Source organism: Delphinapterus leucas, chromosome 6 (genome assembly GCF_059928025.1).
Source record: "Delphinapterus leucas isolate spDelLeu-1000000601 "Yukka" chromosome 6, BTC_Dleu_Yukka2, whole genome shotgun sequence".
Lineage (NCBI taxonomy): Eukaryota > Metazoa > Chordata > Mammalia > Artiodactyla > Monodontidae > Delphinapterus > Delphinapterus leucas.
This window is the reverse complement of record NC_143134.1, coordinates 54,840,102-54,855,850: the sequence shown is the minus strand read 5'-3', so window position 1 is coordinate 54,855,850 and position 15,749 is coordinate 54,840,102. Positions and strand designations below refer to the sequence as shown.

Here is a 15,749-nt window from a genome sequence, read left to right as displayed (position 1 = left end):
AGCAAACACATGAAAGAATGCTCAACATCATTAATCATGAGAAATGCAAATCAAAACTACAATGAGATATCATCTCACACCAGTCAGAATGGCCATCATCAAAAAATCTAGAAACAATAAATGCTGGAGAGGGTGTGGAAAAAGGGAACACTCTTGCAATGCTGGTGGGAATGTGAATTGGTACAGCCACTAGGGAGAACAGTATGAAGTTTCCTTAAAAAACTACAAATAGAACTACCATATGACCCAGCAATCCCACTACTGGGCATATACCCTGAGAAAACCATAATTCAAAAAGAGTCATGTACCACAATGTTCATTGCAGCACTATTTACAATGGCCAGGAGATGGAAGCAACCTAAGTGTCCATCATCGGATGAATGGATAAAGAAGATGTGGCACATATATATAATGGAATATTACTCAGCCATAAAAAGAAACGAAATTGAGTTATTTGTAGTGAGGTGGATGGACCTAGAGTCTGTCATACAGAGTGAAGCAAGTCAGAAAGAGAAATACCGTATGCTAACACATATATATGGAATCTAAGAAAAAAAAAGGTCATGAAGAACCTAGGGGTAAGATGGGAATAAAGACACAGACTTACTAGAGAATGGACTTGAGGATATGGGGAGGGGGAAGGGTAAGCTGTGACAAAGTGAGAGAGTGGCATGGACATATATACACTACCAAACGTAAAATAGATAGCTAGTGGGAAGCAGCCGCATAGCACAGGGAGATCAGCTCAGTGGTTTGTGACCACCTAGAGGGGTGGGATAGGGAGGATGGGAGGGAGGGAGATGCAAGAGGGAAGAGATATGGGAACATATGTATATGTATAACTGAGTCACTCTGTTATAAAGCAGAAACTAACACACCACTGTAAAGCAATTATACTCCAATAAAGATGTAAAAATAAAAAAATTTACTCTGTAACTTAAGGTGATTCTACTGATCCATTTCAGAAACATTAAAAACACAAGCACTCTAATTAAAATGTATATTTTCCCCAGTAAACTTAAATGTTAAGAACTACATTTATTTTTCATATATGGTAACCAGTTAAAAGTGTATAATGGAATATCAATGGATAAACCCTGGGAAAATACAACTCTTTAACTGCAATCACATTTTGAAAGCACAGATATTTGCTTCTCTATCGAGTTTTACTACTCAGTTTATTTTTGACTTACAAAATGTCTTAAAAGCAGCATAACAATGAGCAATTTTGTCCCAACTTCCACATTAGAAGATCAGATTCCAATCTTCTTCCAGATAAGAAACTAACTTTTCACTTCCTCCACATTTCATGATCACCTGGGGGTTAAGGTGAAACTCTTGAGGGTACAAACTACAGCCTGGGGTTGGAGCTAAGCAAACTCTTCTCCTTTCTGGGAATTCTAGTGCTCTCAGAGTTTCCAGCACAACAGGGTTCTCAAGCCCTTGCAGTTCACTAGAATCCTTTTACTTACTCCTGGACCTCACAGCACAGTGAATAAATCAGAATCTCTAGAAATGGGGCCTGAGCATTGGCATGTTTATAAAAGCTCCCCACATGATTATCATGTGCAAGCAGGGTAGAGAACCACAGATAGAAGGCTTTAAGACAGATGGATGGTTACATCATGGTCAGCTTAACAAGCTGGTGAACCAATAATGTTGAGCGGAGAAAAAATGAGGGGAAGCCTCCATGATGAATTGATAATGACCAGAGAAAGCTCTATCTGTAGGTACATGAGGATGGAGCCAATAGCCAGAGAATGTTAAGTCCTGGGCAAGCTGTGTGGCTTTAGGCAAATCCTCTAAGTCCCCTGGAGTGCAGAATTGGAGGAGAAGGCAGAGTGGAAGATTCACCAGTCTTAACCACAGCTGTTTTGTCTGTTTTCTATGTTTTGCTTCTGCAGGATTCTGTGGCTAAGAACAGCATGAACACGGCTGATCCACATGTCCTCTAAGGTCTCTTCTGAGGTAATTTTACAACATCCCGGGTAACATAAATACGAGGAATTGGCTTACTGGCCCAGCATAAGTTAAGAATAAAAAAGAATTTAAGATAATCACAGTGATGCTTCTATTCTCTGTGGTCCTACACCCACTCTTCCCCACAGATCAACTCTGTGGGCAGGAGGAGTTTATCCAAGATGCTCCCCCATCCTCACTGGCCTTCCCTCTCCCAGCATCTCCCAGGTACACAATATCTCTGTGATTTTCCCCTCCCACCATTGCACCAGGTTGCACTCTTTTATGAGTCAATTCAGATTATCTGTAAAGTAAATGTAATCAACTCATGCCCAGATTATAGCCTACATTTGAGGCCCTAAAACATCACTTTTTCTGGAGACAAATTTTCACTGTGGAATAAAGAGTCTATACGTGTTCCAGCTGTCTTCTGGGTTTACCTCTCCAAATCAGCTCTCCACCCTGCTCTCTGCCCTGGGAGGCAGACCTGTGACAGACTATATAAACAATTCCCCAGTCCTCTGACTTCCTGCTGGTGACAGCACTGAGGAGTCCTGATAGGAGATCAGAGGAAAGAGAGGGAAACTGGAATATAAATTCCCTGGGCTTGCTCCCTGTGGGACTGTGCCCCTCAGCCCAAAGTCATAGGTCCACTCAAAGTGGCCCTCTTGCAGGTTCCAGTTATTCCCACCCCTCACCTTCTTGTCTAGGAGTGCAAACCATCTCTGTTCTTAGAAGCCCTTCTTACTCCGCCCCCTCTGTTTTAAATAGTTCCTTTATTGAACCCAACAAGAATTATCCTAATTTGAGTGATCTGTTTCCTGATAGGCTCCTGACATATTTGTTGGCCAAAGATTTTCACTTTTAGATTTTTCAAGAAATAATGAGAGATGTATGCAAAGATTCAGGGGTATCATTAACTATTTTGAAGAGATATACCAGAGTCAGGACTGATCAGAATGAGTGTCACCTGTGTCCTAGAGGCCTGCTACTGTGCCACGCCAGGCATTAAATTAGATCATGAGGAGTCCAGGAGGGGTAGAGAGAGGGGACTCAGGACGGTTGGGGTAGTGACTACTTTCCAGTCAGTATGGAAATATTCCAGTATTTTAGCAAGTATAGCCAAACCAGCTGAAGGTTAGTGAATCCTGTATATAATGCTGTTCATTGCAGAATGATTTACGATAGGAAACAAACAGAAAAACTTAAAGAAAAAACGGAGTACAGTAAAAAAAGAAGTTGCTACAATACATTTTAAACTGAATCGTAAAGCCCTTTTGGAGATTTTGGTGAGCATTTTCACTTCATCCCCTCTCAATTAAGACTTATTGCTTAAGCTTTGTAGACCAGATTAAAGAACTGACACAGTTCAGCACCGATGAGCTAACAACCAAGTGGAGAAGGTGGACAGACTGAAAAATAACACATCACTCTAACACAGGCAAGAACAGAAACAGCTAAAGATTTGAAAATACAGGGAAAGAGATGACTTTTGTTTGGAAGGAGGTCATGAAGAGCTTCACAGAGGAACTAATGACTGAGCAGGACTGTGAAGACTAAACAATGGTTCAAAAAGCAGATAAGGCAGGATGGAACTTTTCTAGGAGAGAACAGTCCATGCAAATGATCTCAGGCATGAAACAGCCAGCAACTAAACGGAATTAGTTCTGCTCTCTTTCTCCTAAAATAGAAACTTGTAAGGATCTTGACTTTGAGGGGCACGGAGTAAGCATTTATGAAAAACATACTATATATCAAGGATTAGGCTAGTTCTGTTTTTTTTTTCCCCCCAAACTGAGACCATATTACAAATAAGAAAACTGAGGCCCACAGAAGTAAGGGCTATTTTAGACATCTCTGGAATTATACCTTCACGGGCAGTTACTTTCTTTATATTGTTCTTATGTTTATATGCAATCTTTTTTCCCTTGTTTTTATATTGTATTCTATCACTTGTTCTCATTACATGCAAAGGATTAAGATGAATTAATGGTGTCCAGGGTTTTGGATTTACCCACCAGAGCACTTCCTCATCGTAACAAGAATTAATTCACTGCTGATACCTGTCCATAGAGTGCGTGTGTGTGTGTGTGTGTGTGTGTGTGTATGTGTAGGGGGCAAGTTCAAATGGGACATGTCGTAAATGTAAGCAGTTTAGGGAGCAAGTAATCAGAAAATAACATGTGCCATGCTGGAATAATCACCTTAAACGTGAAACCTTCAATGAAAGCAAATCTTTAAGGAATTCAACATAGGAATTAAATTCTTTTAAAATTACAGGATGTTCTGGGCTCTGGATCTGGTAGAATTTCTCAAAACTATTGATAAATACTTGTATTTGTCGTTTTGAAAATATTTTCCAATATTAACTATTTTAGGCCACTTATTTTTATTAGAATGGGTTAATTCTGGGGTTATTAATTTTTGCTACTTCCTAAGTATGCAAAAAGTAATTATTTAATAATATGCCTATGTGGGCCAAAATCTACAAATGTTTAATGTAGATATCAGGTCAAGCGTCACTCTACAGAAATCAAGAAATCAAGTTAAGCCCAGTCCACCTCTCGCCATTAAGGGATTTCATTTGGGCATAAATTTATTTGGCCAAGACAATAAATTCAGTTTTTCTTCAGCACAAACCAAATTACTTTCTTAGATGTTTGTTGCTTTACTCCACTTAGATCTCTGGTCTTTGAAGCCCAGGCATCCAATTAAGAACCTTTTAATTCTATTATAGCTCAACCTTATACCACCTGACTTCAATGGGATATTCTACAAAAAAGCAAGCTGACTTGAGTTCCTTTAAACTTTGAGAAAGTTAATTAATATTCGCCAAGCACTTTGAAGATAAAGTGTGTCAAGAGTAATAATTATTTTTAAAAATAAAATCACAGGGAGCTACCATTCTATAATTTTTTGGTGCCTCTTTATTTTTTTTTAATCCATGCTTCAATATCCCTCAAAGTGAGGAGGCGGTGCAGATATAAGCATGTAGCCTGTATTTTCTTTCAAGTAAATTCAAAGTCAGGCCAAAAAAAATGCACTTTCCATACCACATTTTGCTCTCCACAACTTTTAGGCACAAAGCACATTTAAAAGCACTATTCTGGGGACTTCCCTGCTGGCACAGTGGTTAAGAATCCACCTGCCAATGCAAGAGACACGGGTTTGATCCCTAGTCCAAGAAGATCTCACATGCTGCGGAGTAACTAAGCCCGTGCACCACAACTACTGACTGAGCCTGCGCTCTAGAGCCTGCGAGCCACAACTACTGAAGCCCACATGCCTAGAGCCCGTGCTCTGCAACAAGAGAAGCCACCGCAATGAGAAGTCCGCACACCACTATATCTTCCATGCAGACCCCTCCACCTAGCCTTAGCATTACATCTGTGTTACCCCAAATAACCAAGTATTAGAATTCAGCCTATTTTCTCTATGTATTACATCAAATACCATGATTCAGACTGGCATGGAAATTTGATAAATTATATAATTAAATTTTTAACACTTTAAATAGACTTTAAAAAGGATGATCTCTCAAAAGACAAACTCTAGTGGATCCAATAGTGGGAAACTAAATCTAAGAATCTAGAAGAACCCATTGATTTTTCTGTAGGAAGTTATAAACTGTGGTGAGGCTGAGATTAGATGCCTGCCCTCCCACCAGTACCTCTGCTTATGAAGCCTTTGCACAGTGTGGCCTTCATACAACCTGTGTGTGTGTGTGTGTGTGTGTGTGTGTCTGTACACACTACATTTATCAAGTTGAGTACATGGTGGTGGTTTATGGAGGTCGGGGGCACTTGACAGAGGAAGTGGGAAGCACTGTTGAGACTGAGCACATCAGCCAGTCTACAGGAAATTACTTAGGAGGCTTGGCTTCTAGAGAAAATGGCTCACTGCATTCAGCACGTCAAATCCGTGAGAGCCTTCCAACTTACTAACTTGATTAGTATAAAACGACCATTGGCAAAAGCAAAAACCGAATTGTTTAAATTTTCTGTCACTTTGATGGTGAGTGTCAAAAATTTTTTTTAAAGATTTTAAAGGATGGGGACTTCCCTGGTGGCACAGTGGTTAAGAATCTGCCTGCAAATGCAGGGGCCACAGGTTCAAGCCCTGGTCCGGGAGGATCTCACATGCCGCAGAGCAACTAAGCCCGTGTGCCACAACTACTGAGCCTGCGCTCTAGAGACTGCAAGCCACAACTACTGAGCCCACATGCCACAACTGCTGAAGCCTGCGTGCCTAGAGCCCATGCTCCTCAACGGGGGAGGCCACCGCAATGAGAAACCCATGCACCGCAACAAGGAGTAGCCCCTGCTCGCCGCAACTGGGGAAAGCCTGTGCACAGCAACGAAGACCCAACACAGCCATAAATAAATAAATTAAAAAAAAAAAAAGATTTTAAAGGATGGTCAACAGGTTTCAAGAAACTTAAAACATTTTAAATTCTTAGGTCTATTTAGAAAATAATGTTGTTTTTGCATATTAGCATTTATTAGCTTTTATTTAGCTTTTATCTGTACCTAGCAGGCATTTCCTAAAATTATAACCAAAATTGAAAAAAAAAGCACATTGCCTGTAACGATCTGAGAGAAGCTGGTGAAGTGAACAAAATTTTAAAAAGCACTTACTCCTTTAGGACTCATAATTGTAGTATTCTGCCAAGAAATCTGTAAAAATTTCATATCATCATGCTTCTGAATTAGCAACTCATAAAAAGTAAAATTAAACTAATTCATAAATTTCAATAGTATAAAACATTGCAGATTTGAAATTAATTAATAAAAATATTCCCAAGTCCAGGAAGACAATAAAATAGCTGTCTTGTGTGTTACTGGAATAACATTTGTTTTCTTCCTCCATTGGTAGCTATTAGAATTTTACCTGTGGTGATGAAGTGTTCCACAATATGCAGGGTGGCAATTTCAAAACCTTCTCATGAAGTTAGATCCCCATGTCTTTTAACCTAGTAACTAACCAAGCAGAACATTTTCATATAAAAAAATCCAGTAAAGTTATGAAAGGTTTGACAAGTTAATACCAATCTACAGAGGAGCCAGCAGAAAATAAAATACACACCAAAGTCATTCATGGATGGAGGGCAGAAAACTCTTGGAATGGTGAGAAAAATCATGGTGTAGCATATTTTGCACTGGCAAACAAAGTCAGCTCTAGGTTGGTCCTTCCCAGGAAGCTGAATGAACGCTCACTTTTTAAAGTGCCCATTCACAGGAGGTTTTATACAATGCAAGCATAACAGTGCTTGTTTTGACAAATATATCATCTCTTTGTGCTCAAAGGCGCGTATGGCTTGTCGCTTGGTAGATTACTTCTTGAAAAGGAAGTGCTGCTGTCAGAAATTACTGAGATATTAAAAAAAGGGTTTTTAGGAGGTGGGGATTGAAGAGTCAAGGACAGCATAGCTACTTTTGCTAATGTTCTAATCATAGGTATAGTTACCATTCAAGCCAACTGGAAGCTGAAAAGTCTTGAAGATATAGACTAGAAGAAAAGTTAACAGGGATACTGCAGACTATATGATTCAATTAAAGGAAGAACCATAGAATCTTAGGATGTGAAAGCTTGGATGGAACCTTTATTGGACTAGACTGGATAGTCTAATTGCCTTATTTAACCAATTCACAGAAGTAAAAACAAGTCATCTGTGAGACCTCTTAACCTACAAGAAATAACAAATTCACATTAAATGTGCATGATACATTAATTTGCTCATCTAATGTGTGGTATGAGATGCAACAGAGAGTAAGCCAGGCTATGGAGGGGATGGCCTCAGTGCACTCTTTTTCCTGTTCCTGGCTTCATGACAAAGAAGGCAGTCACAGGTACAGAAGTAGGGTGTCAAAGGCTTAATTACTTTGCAACTAAAGGTTCTTTTTGGAACATTTTGCTTTATGTTCTCAAACATTGTTCTTGTCTGTAATTTCTATGTATTCACATGGAAATTGCTTATGCTATAAAAATACACCCAAATCTGACTTTTTCTGAAAGGGTAGGAGGTTGGGGAGAACTTTTTTTGGCTACTCACCATGTGCTAGGGATTTTACATAGTCGCTCTCAGTTAATCTTGATCATCACCCTATGAAATATGGTATTACATCCATTTCATATGAAATAGAATTGAGGTTCCAGAGGGTGAAGTGATCTGCCAAGAGCCAAAGAATGGCAAAAACAGGATTCAAACCTGTCTTGCTCCAAACTCAAGGTGCTTCCAATTAAATTATTTTAAAAGCACGTTTAAAATATCTAATTCTTGTCCAAGGGGTAGTCAGGCAAGCCATGCAGTGGGGTTTTCCCTTATTATAAAAGAATCACTGTGGGGCTTTCAAGTGATGATTTTATGCTTGAAACCAGTATTGGAATCGGGGCAAAGTGTGGTCTTTCAGATTAGCCTGCTTCTTACCCCCTTGTTCCCCATCCTTTTCCTTCATGGTTTCCAAATACTCTCCTTCTACATACTCTTATCGTTATTACAGACTTTCACTTTCCTCCCTACACTTCTGAAATTAAATAGAACCAACAGATGGTGGTTGAAGTACTATAATGGTGTTGGTAGCTCATTATCATTCATGGTGGACACGTTCCCAATATATGATATGTAGCAGCATTTTTACTTCTCCTGTTTAATTCTGATGCTGTTTCTACAAATTCTTGCCATGCGATATGATGATACGGCCGTGCAATATAAGAGAGCAGATATCTGCGTTGCCCTAAGTAGTAACCAAAGAATTCTGAAACATCTTCTGCACGTGTGTAAAAAATAAATATGATGTGTGATAGTCACAGAATTCAAGTTTTAAGTAGCTTCTCCAGGTCACACAGCTCTGAAGTGGCATGATCTACATTACAAAGGAAGCTTCACTCTAGGGCCTATGCTTCTAACTACTTGGCTATTTTGCTTCCCACCAGAACTGACTACAAGTAAAATTATTAACCACCTCAGACAAAATACAAAGAGTCTAACAAGTACACTCAAAGGGAAACATACCATGTGTTGAAGAACGACTCCTAGAACGTATGAGTTGTTCTGTTTTTGATTAATCAGGCATAAATTATCAAACAGATTATGTAATTTCAGAAAAATAAAACCAGTATGAACATAGAGAAAAAGGAGTAGGTGTTCATGAAACCACTAGAATCACATTTTTATGCGACCCATTGTAGGAAATGCATTTTACGTCATGACCTGTTACACAATACATATATAACAAAAACAAAAGTCTTACAAAGCAATACTTATAATCACTATGTGCAATGACTTTGTTATTTCACTATTTCCTTTCTTAAATAATGCTTATGGTGACGCACATAATTGATTTCATGATACGCTAATGGGTCAGACCCACACTTTAAAAACCCCTCTGCCAGAGGACTGTCAAATCCTGTGCTGCCACTGTCTTTATTTTGTCCAAGGCAGACAATATTAATGGATCACAGCATTCATTCCAATGAGTTCAGTCAAGCCTCAGGACTCTTTCCAAACTGGTGTTCTAGGCAGCAAATATCAACTGGAATTAGGACAGTCACTATCTTATTTCCAAGGGGACAGGGTACAGAGGTAGAATAGCTCTTTTTGTTATTTGCTCTCTTTATATCCCCAGTGCTTCCTTTTGTCTGGCACACAGTAGGTACTCAAATATCCATTACAAAGATGAATCAGTAAACAGTCACTAGGATTAGAGGGTAAGCTTTGGCTCTGAAACTTCCTCTGTGAATCCTTTCTCTCCCTCTCTTGGCTACCTTGTTATATCTTTAAATGTAAAGTTTCCATGATTCAATGGCTTAAACTACTGTATGTACTCTCCCTTCTTTCCAAACCCCATCCTGTAATGAAAGTGCACTAGGCTACTTGATGTTATCTCTATTACCTTCAAAAACAATTGGTTTACATAGAAAGAATTACCAAAAAGGATTATGAAGTTGAAAACCATGGTAGAGTTCCTTGATAAACTGGTCCTGGAAGGAAGAAGAAAAACCGACACACCTGGACCTGGGCTGGATATCGGTGTATCTATGCTCTCACTTCAACCTTTCAATAATATGAGCAGTTTCATAGCTTTACCCCATCTTAATGGTGGAGAACCAAACCCTTAAAAAACCCTTAAAAAAAGAGGTGAGGTCACACAGTAAGTGTTTGGTAAAGCCAGTATTTAAATCTAGGTATTTCACTGTTTGTTTTTTTTTTTAACATCTTTACTGGAGTATAATTGCTTTACAATGGTGTGTTAGTTTCTGCTTTATAACAAAGTGAATCAGTTATACATATACATATGTTCCCATATCTCTTCCCTCTTGCGTCTCCCTCCCTCCCACCCCCTAGGTGGTCACAAACCACTGAGCTGATCTCCCTGTGCTATGCGGCTGCTTCCCACTAGCTATCTATTTTACGTTTGGTAGTGTATATATGTCCATGCCACTCTCTCACTTTGTCACAGCTTACCCTTCCCCCTCCCCATATCCTCAAGTCCATTCTCTTGTAGGTCTGTGTCTTTATTCCCGTCTTACCCCTAGGTTCTTCATGACCTTTTTTTTTTTTTCTTAGATTCCATATATATGTGTTAGCATACGGTATTTGTTTTTCTCTTTCTGACTTACTTCACTCTGTATGACAGACTCTAGGTCCATCCACCTCACTACAAATAACTCAATTTTGTTTCTTTTTATGGCTGAGTAATATTCCATTGTATATATGTGCCACATCTTCTTTATCCATTCATCTGTTGATGGACACTTAGGTTGCTTCTGTGTCCTGGCTATTGTAAATAGAGCTGCAATGAACATATTGGTACATGACTCTTTTTGAATTATGGTTTTCTCAGGGTATATGCCCAGTAGTGGGATTGCTGGGTCATATGGTAGTTCTATTTGTAGTTTTTTAAGGAAACTTCATACTGTTCTCCATCGTGGCTGTATCAATTTACATTCCCACCAACAGTGCAAGAGTGTTTCCTTTTCTCCACACCCTCTCCAGCATTTATTGTTTCTAGATTTTTTGATGATGGCCATTCTGGGTGTGAGATGATATCTCATTGTAGTTTGTTTTTTTTTTTTTTTTTTCCGGTACATGGGCCTCTCACTGTTGTGGCCTCTCCCGTTGCAGAGCACAGGCTCCGGACGCGCAGGCTCAGCGGCCATGGCTCACGGGCCTAGCTGCTCCGCGGCATGTGGGATCCTCCCAGACCGGGGCACGAACCCGTGTCCCCTGCATTGGCAGGCGGACTCTCAACCATTGCGCCACCAGGGAAGCCCTCTCATTGTAGTTTTGATTTGCATTTCTCTAATGATTAATGTCACTGCTCTTTTTATTATACCTCAGCTACTTGTGAAAACGGCATACTAAGTTACAAAGAAACAATGACCAGAAGCCTTGAATCCATTTGAAGTGTGTGAATTTAACAGGTTATCACACTGCAAAAATAAAACCCAATACCTTAGTAATGTACTTCAGCATATAACATTATTTTTTCTTCACCAAATTTTTCTGAGTGTTTCACTGCTGGGTATGTTTTTCTTGGCAGCTGTTAATCTTGGCTCAGACATAAATTCTTACTGCAGAGTAATTCAAATGTGTTAAGTCCTCTATTACACAGAGGAAAAACAAGACTCTGTGTGTGTATGTGTGTGTGTGTGTGCATGTGTGTGTGTGTGTATGTGTGTGTTTGTGTGTGTTTATGTGGGTAAAGTCCAAGGGGAAGTATAAAATGGAAACAATATATGATTTGGGGGTGTGTAGGGCAGTTAAAAGAAGTTACAGGCAGAATCACAATTTTAGCCTTTAGGTTCTCACCAGAAGCTGTGTAAGGAAACGGAGTAGAAGAGAGCAGCATGGGTCAAGTTTAACTCACACCCACCCCCAAACAAGTGTACACAGCTTGATATAGTCACAAAATCTACAATATGTAATTTGCCCAATCATGATCATGAGTCACTGTAAAAGTTACCAAGAAGGTCGTTTGAAAAAGTAATTTCTGCTATAAGTTTACAACAGTGGTTCCTAACCAGAAGCAATTTAGGGGACATTTGGCAATGTCTGGAGACATTTTTGGTTGACACATCTGGGAAAAGGCTAAGGATGCTGCTAAACATTCTACAGTGCACAGGACAGCCTCCCACGACAACAGATAATATGGTCAAAATGTCAACAGTGCCAAGGTTGAGAAACCCTGGTTTACAGGTGACACTGTTATCTGAGCAACACAACTATTGATACTATACTCCAGCTGTTTCTCTGGCCTCAGTCTCCTCATCTGTAAAATGGAGTTGTAGTTTCATGGGGTTGTTGTGAGGATTAGAGTCTTACTATGCAAAGCATTTAGAACAGTGCCTGTGGCACAGTAAGTACTCAGCAAATGTTGTTATCACCACCACCACCACCGCGGCCATCTTCACTATCATCAAAACTCATCACTGTGCAGGGCAGTATTCCCCAAAGCACGACACCTTATTAGGTGGATTCTGGGGGCAAAAAAAGGATTCTATGATCAAATAAAGCTGGAAAATGGTGGCTTAAAATCAGACAAGTCTCTATATTACAGAATTTCTCAGAATCTTTAATAAACCAAAATATATGGCATGCAGAATTTTCACAACTGATCTGAATAAAGAATCCTATGCAGAATCTTGCAAGATTGAACACATTTTAAGGAAAGGCTTGTGTGGTGAAAGGATAGTGAATTGAGAATCTACAGACAGGATTCAGCTCTTGAGTCTACCACTTACCCACTCTGAAGCCTGGATAAGTCCCTTGACCTTTCTTGGCCTCAGGGATCACCAATGAAAAAGAGAATTTGGGCCCTTCCAGTTCTGAAAGGCTCTGGCTCTCCTGCACATTGAATATCTCTAGCAGACCTCAAAGTCGTGCATTATCAGATAACAAGGACAGCATGGTCAAGCAAAATCAAGAGCTGTGACAAAACTCAGGACAATAATGTTCGCCAAATTCCTATTATTAAAGAAGCTCAAATATTCAATGTTGGGAAATCAAGATGCGTATGATGTCACAATAAATGCTAGCTTATGTGTCGCTGTTGTTTCTGCAAATGCAGCCTACGTTTTAAGCAGAAGGTGGGGCTAGCAGAGAAGAATATGGAGACCAAAAAAAAGAGTCTCAACTACTCAAAATGCACACCAGTATAATCTACTCAATTACTTCTTGTTAGGCGCTAAATAAAATTGGCAGAGAACATGACAAGACAGGATTGCTACCTCAAGGAACTAAAACTCTATTTGGGGAGAAAGATGCACATATATCAGGAATCCAGTGAGGGCTCTGACAGAGGTTTAAACAAAGACCCACAAAGAAGAGTAATCTTACTTATTGCTATTTTTTGGTAAGTCAAATGCACAATGGCAAAAACACAAGATAAACCTTAAAAAAGAAATATAAACATCTATTTTCTTGTTTGGGTTTCCAGATGAACATTCTTACTGCCTGCTGTTTGGGTATCATCTACAGCTGTCAGGAAGGTAACTAAGCTGGAGGATATGAATGCAGCTTGTCATTCCCTGTGATCTTCACCCCTCTGAGTGCATTTGTATGGTCTGGCCTGAATCCGCCATGCATGACAGAGGTGGCACTGGGAGAAGAGATCTGTGCTTTGTATTGTCCAGGGCACTGTGTCATTATATTATAACTTTAAGGTACTTTAATTTGCATAACTAGAATTTCTCACTTTCAGCCATGGCTATCTAAGCAGCCAGTGTACAGGTAATCCTTCTCAATACCAGCATCTGGTGAAACCCATAGGCCCTCTGGCAGAATAATAACCTCAAAAACCCCTATCTTTTTTTTGCATCAATGGATCCCTTCTCAGATGAAATGCATAAAAATAAACCAGACTACAAAGGAAACCAAGTATAGTGAAATAGCTAAATATTAAAACACACATTTTAATACAATAATATATATGTGATTCTTTATTAACATATTAATAATAAGATCTAGCAATGTATCTAGTAACTACCATTATGTTAAAGCTGTGTCATACACAAACAGTATTTCTAGATGTCGGCAACAACTGTAGTGTGATACAAAAGTATCTGTGATTTCTACTGGTGATAAAGTCACAGGTCCTGCTAAAATACTACTGTAATTTTTTGCCTCCATTCATAACTGATAGAAATGCTAAGTTTTGATTAGAGGTTAATGCAAATAAAATGCAAACAAATAAAAACATTTTTGCATCCAAGCTCACAATCCCCTGGATTCTATCTATGGGACCTCTTGTGATCCATGGACCCCAGGTTAAGAAGCCCTACATTTGGGTGATATCCTGAAGTCTCAAGAACTTTGGTGATAGAAAAGAACAAAAAAGTAACTCATCATATTAATTTCTTCTTCTCACTGGAAGTAATTTCAGAAAGATCTCTTTCTGTTACAGTAAATCATCCAGGTATACTTACAAAATACATGAGCTCATTTGATTCTCATCAGAGCCCTGTGAAGAAGGTATTAGACTAGCATTAACCCCATTTAACAAATGTGGAAAGTGAGGCAGAGAGCTTTTAAAAGACCTGTCCAAATCACACAGCCAGAAGTTAAGTGCTGAGCTGGGACTCAAACACAGGGTTCCCAACATTCCAAACCCAGTCCATTCCCCCTGGGTGGTATCTATAATGTTGGGGTGGGGGAGGGAAACTTAAAACAAAAACTTATGTTAAGACTCTTCTATCCACAGCAACCTACTTAACAAAGTTACTGCTAGATTGAGTAGGTAACTGATCAGCAACATTCACTCATTTCCTCGCAGTTCACTCTCATACATGATTATGCATAAACTAGTGTCATTTTCTAGAATGCCACAGGTTCCAGCAACTATATTGGTTCCCTCTGACCCAAACAGAATTCAGCATTTGCTATTATTTTTGTAAGTTCTTTTGTGTTTGTCATATTGTTTCTAGCTTTTGGATTCCAAAGATTTTTTGAAATATTTCTTATGATAAACTTGTCTGTTTTGGCTTTTTCTGTAAATGCTTTAAATTTCGGGTGACTATCAACTTGTGTAGTTCCTGTTTTCCATTTCAGACACAAAAAGAAAATGACTTTGTACTTTCAAACTGCTTTAGAATTTCTTTTGTCAAAAACCCCTTTCAAAATGCTTGGATTTGGATTTGGTGGTGTCTCAGAATGTTGTTTTACATCCTCCTCCTCTTAACCTCCTTCCCCATGCACATAAAAAGTTTGCTTTTCTGGAATATAACCACTCTGCTCCAATGGGTCTCAAAAGAGGAATTCTGATGAAAAAAAGAGCTTTAATTGCTTTTACTATTTACAAGTCATTTTTCCATTATCAAATTTGTTTTTTACATTTTTACTTTCTTCTCACGTAAATTTAATTCGTCTGACTTTGTCCTTAACATTTTTGTTTTGACCTCTGAGCTCATTTTGACAAATCTTTTTTTTTGCTATTAAAGTTCCCTTTGTTTCTCTGTGTTTTAATCCCTGTTTTGTTCAGCCTGCAAGCTGACTCAGTCCACTCTTTAGCCCTCTCCTTTTGCTCTTTTCCTGTGTCTCTGTGTTGAATTTCAGACACTGCAAAATGTTAGACTGAAAAGGGGCCTCTGCAATTATCCTGTTCAGGAGTGCAGGATCTTTAACCTCTACAAAATAAATACTAACAAGCCCCTACCTCCTTTACCATCATAGAGAACAATGGAAGAGGCTGAGGGGAATGGAGAATAGTGCTACAGGAAAAGCTGAGGTCCAAGTAGTGCTAACCTGGATATGGAAGCAGGGGGAGGGAGGGAGGGACGGAGGGATGGAGGGG

General features: G+C 39.2%; 2 protein-coding genes across 13 annotated transcripts in view; both read right to left on the bottom strand.

Moving 5' to 3' along the window:
• LOC149748941 (uncharacterized) overlaps positions 1-15,749 on the bottom strand; it is a 151,364-nt gene that overhangs the window by 128,006 nt on the left and 7,609 nt on the right. The window lies entirely within an intron of this gene.
• Positions 1-15,749, bottom strand: part of IFNE (interferon epsilon) — a 65,296-nt gene extending 49,547 nt beyond the window's left edge. For all 12 annotated transcript variants that reach the window (XR_016393545.1, XR_016393546.1, XR_004024628.2 and 9 more), the window contains exon 1: positions 1-15,749. This exon is cut by the window's left edge. The gene's annotated coding sequence lies outside the window, so the exon portion shown is untranslated.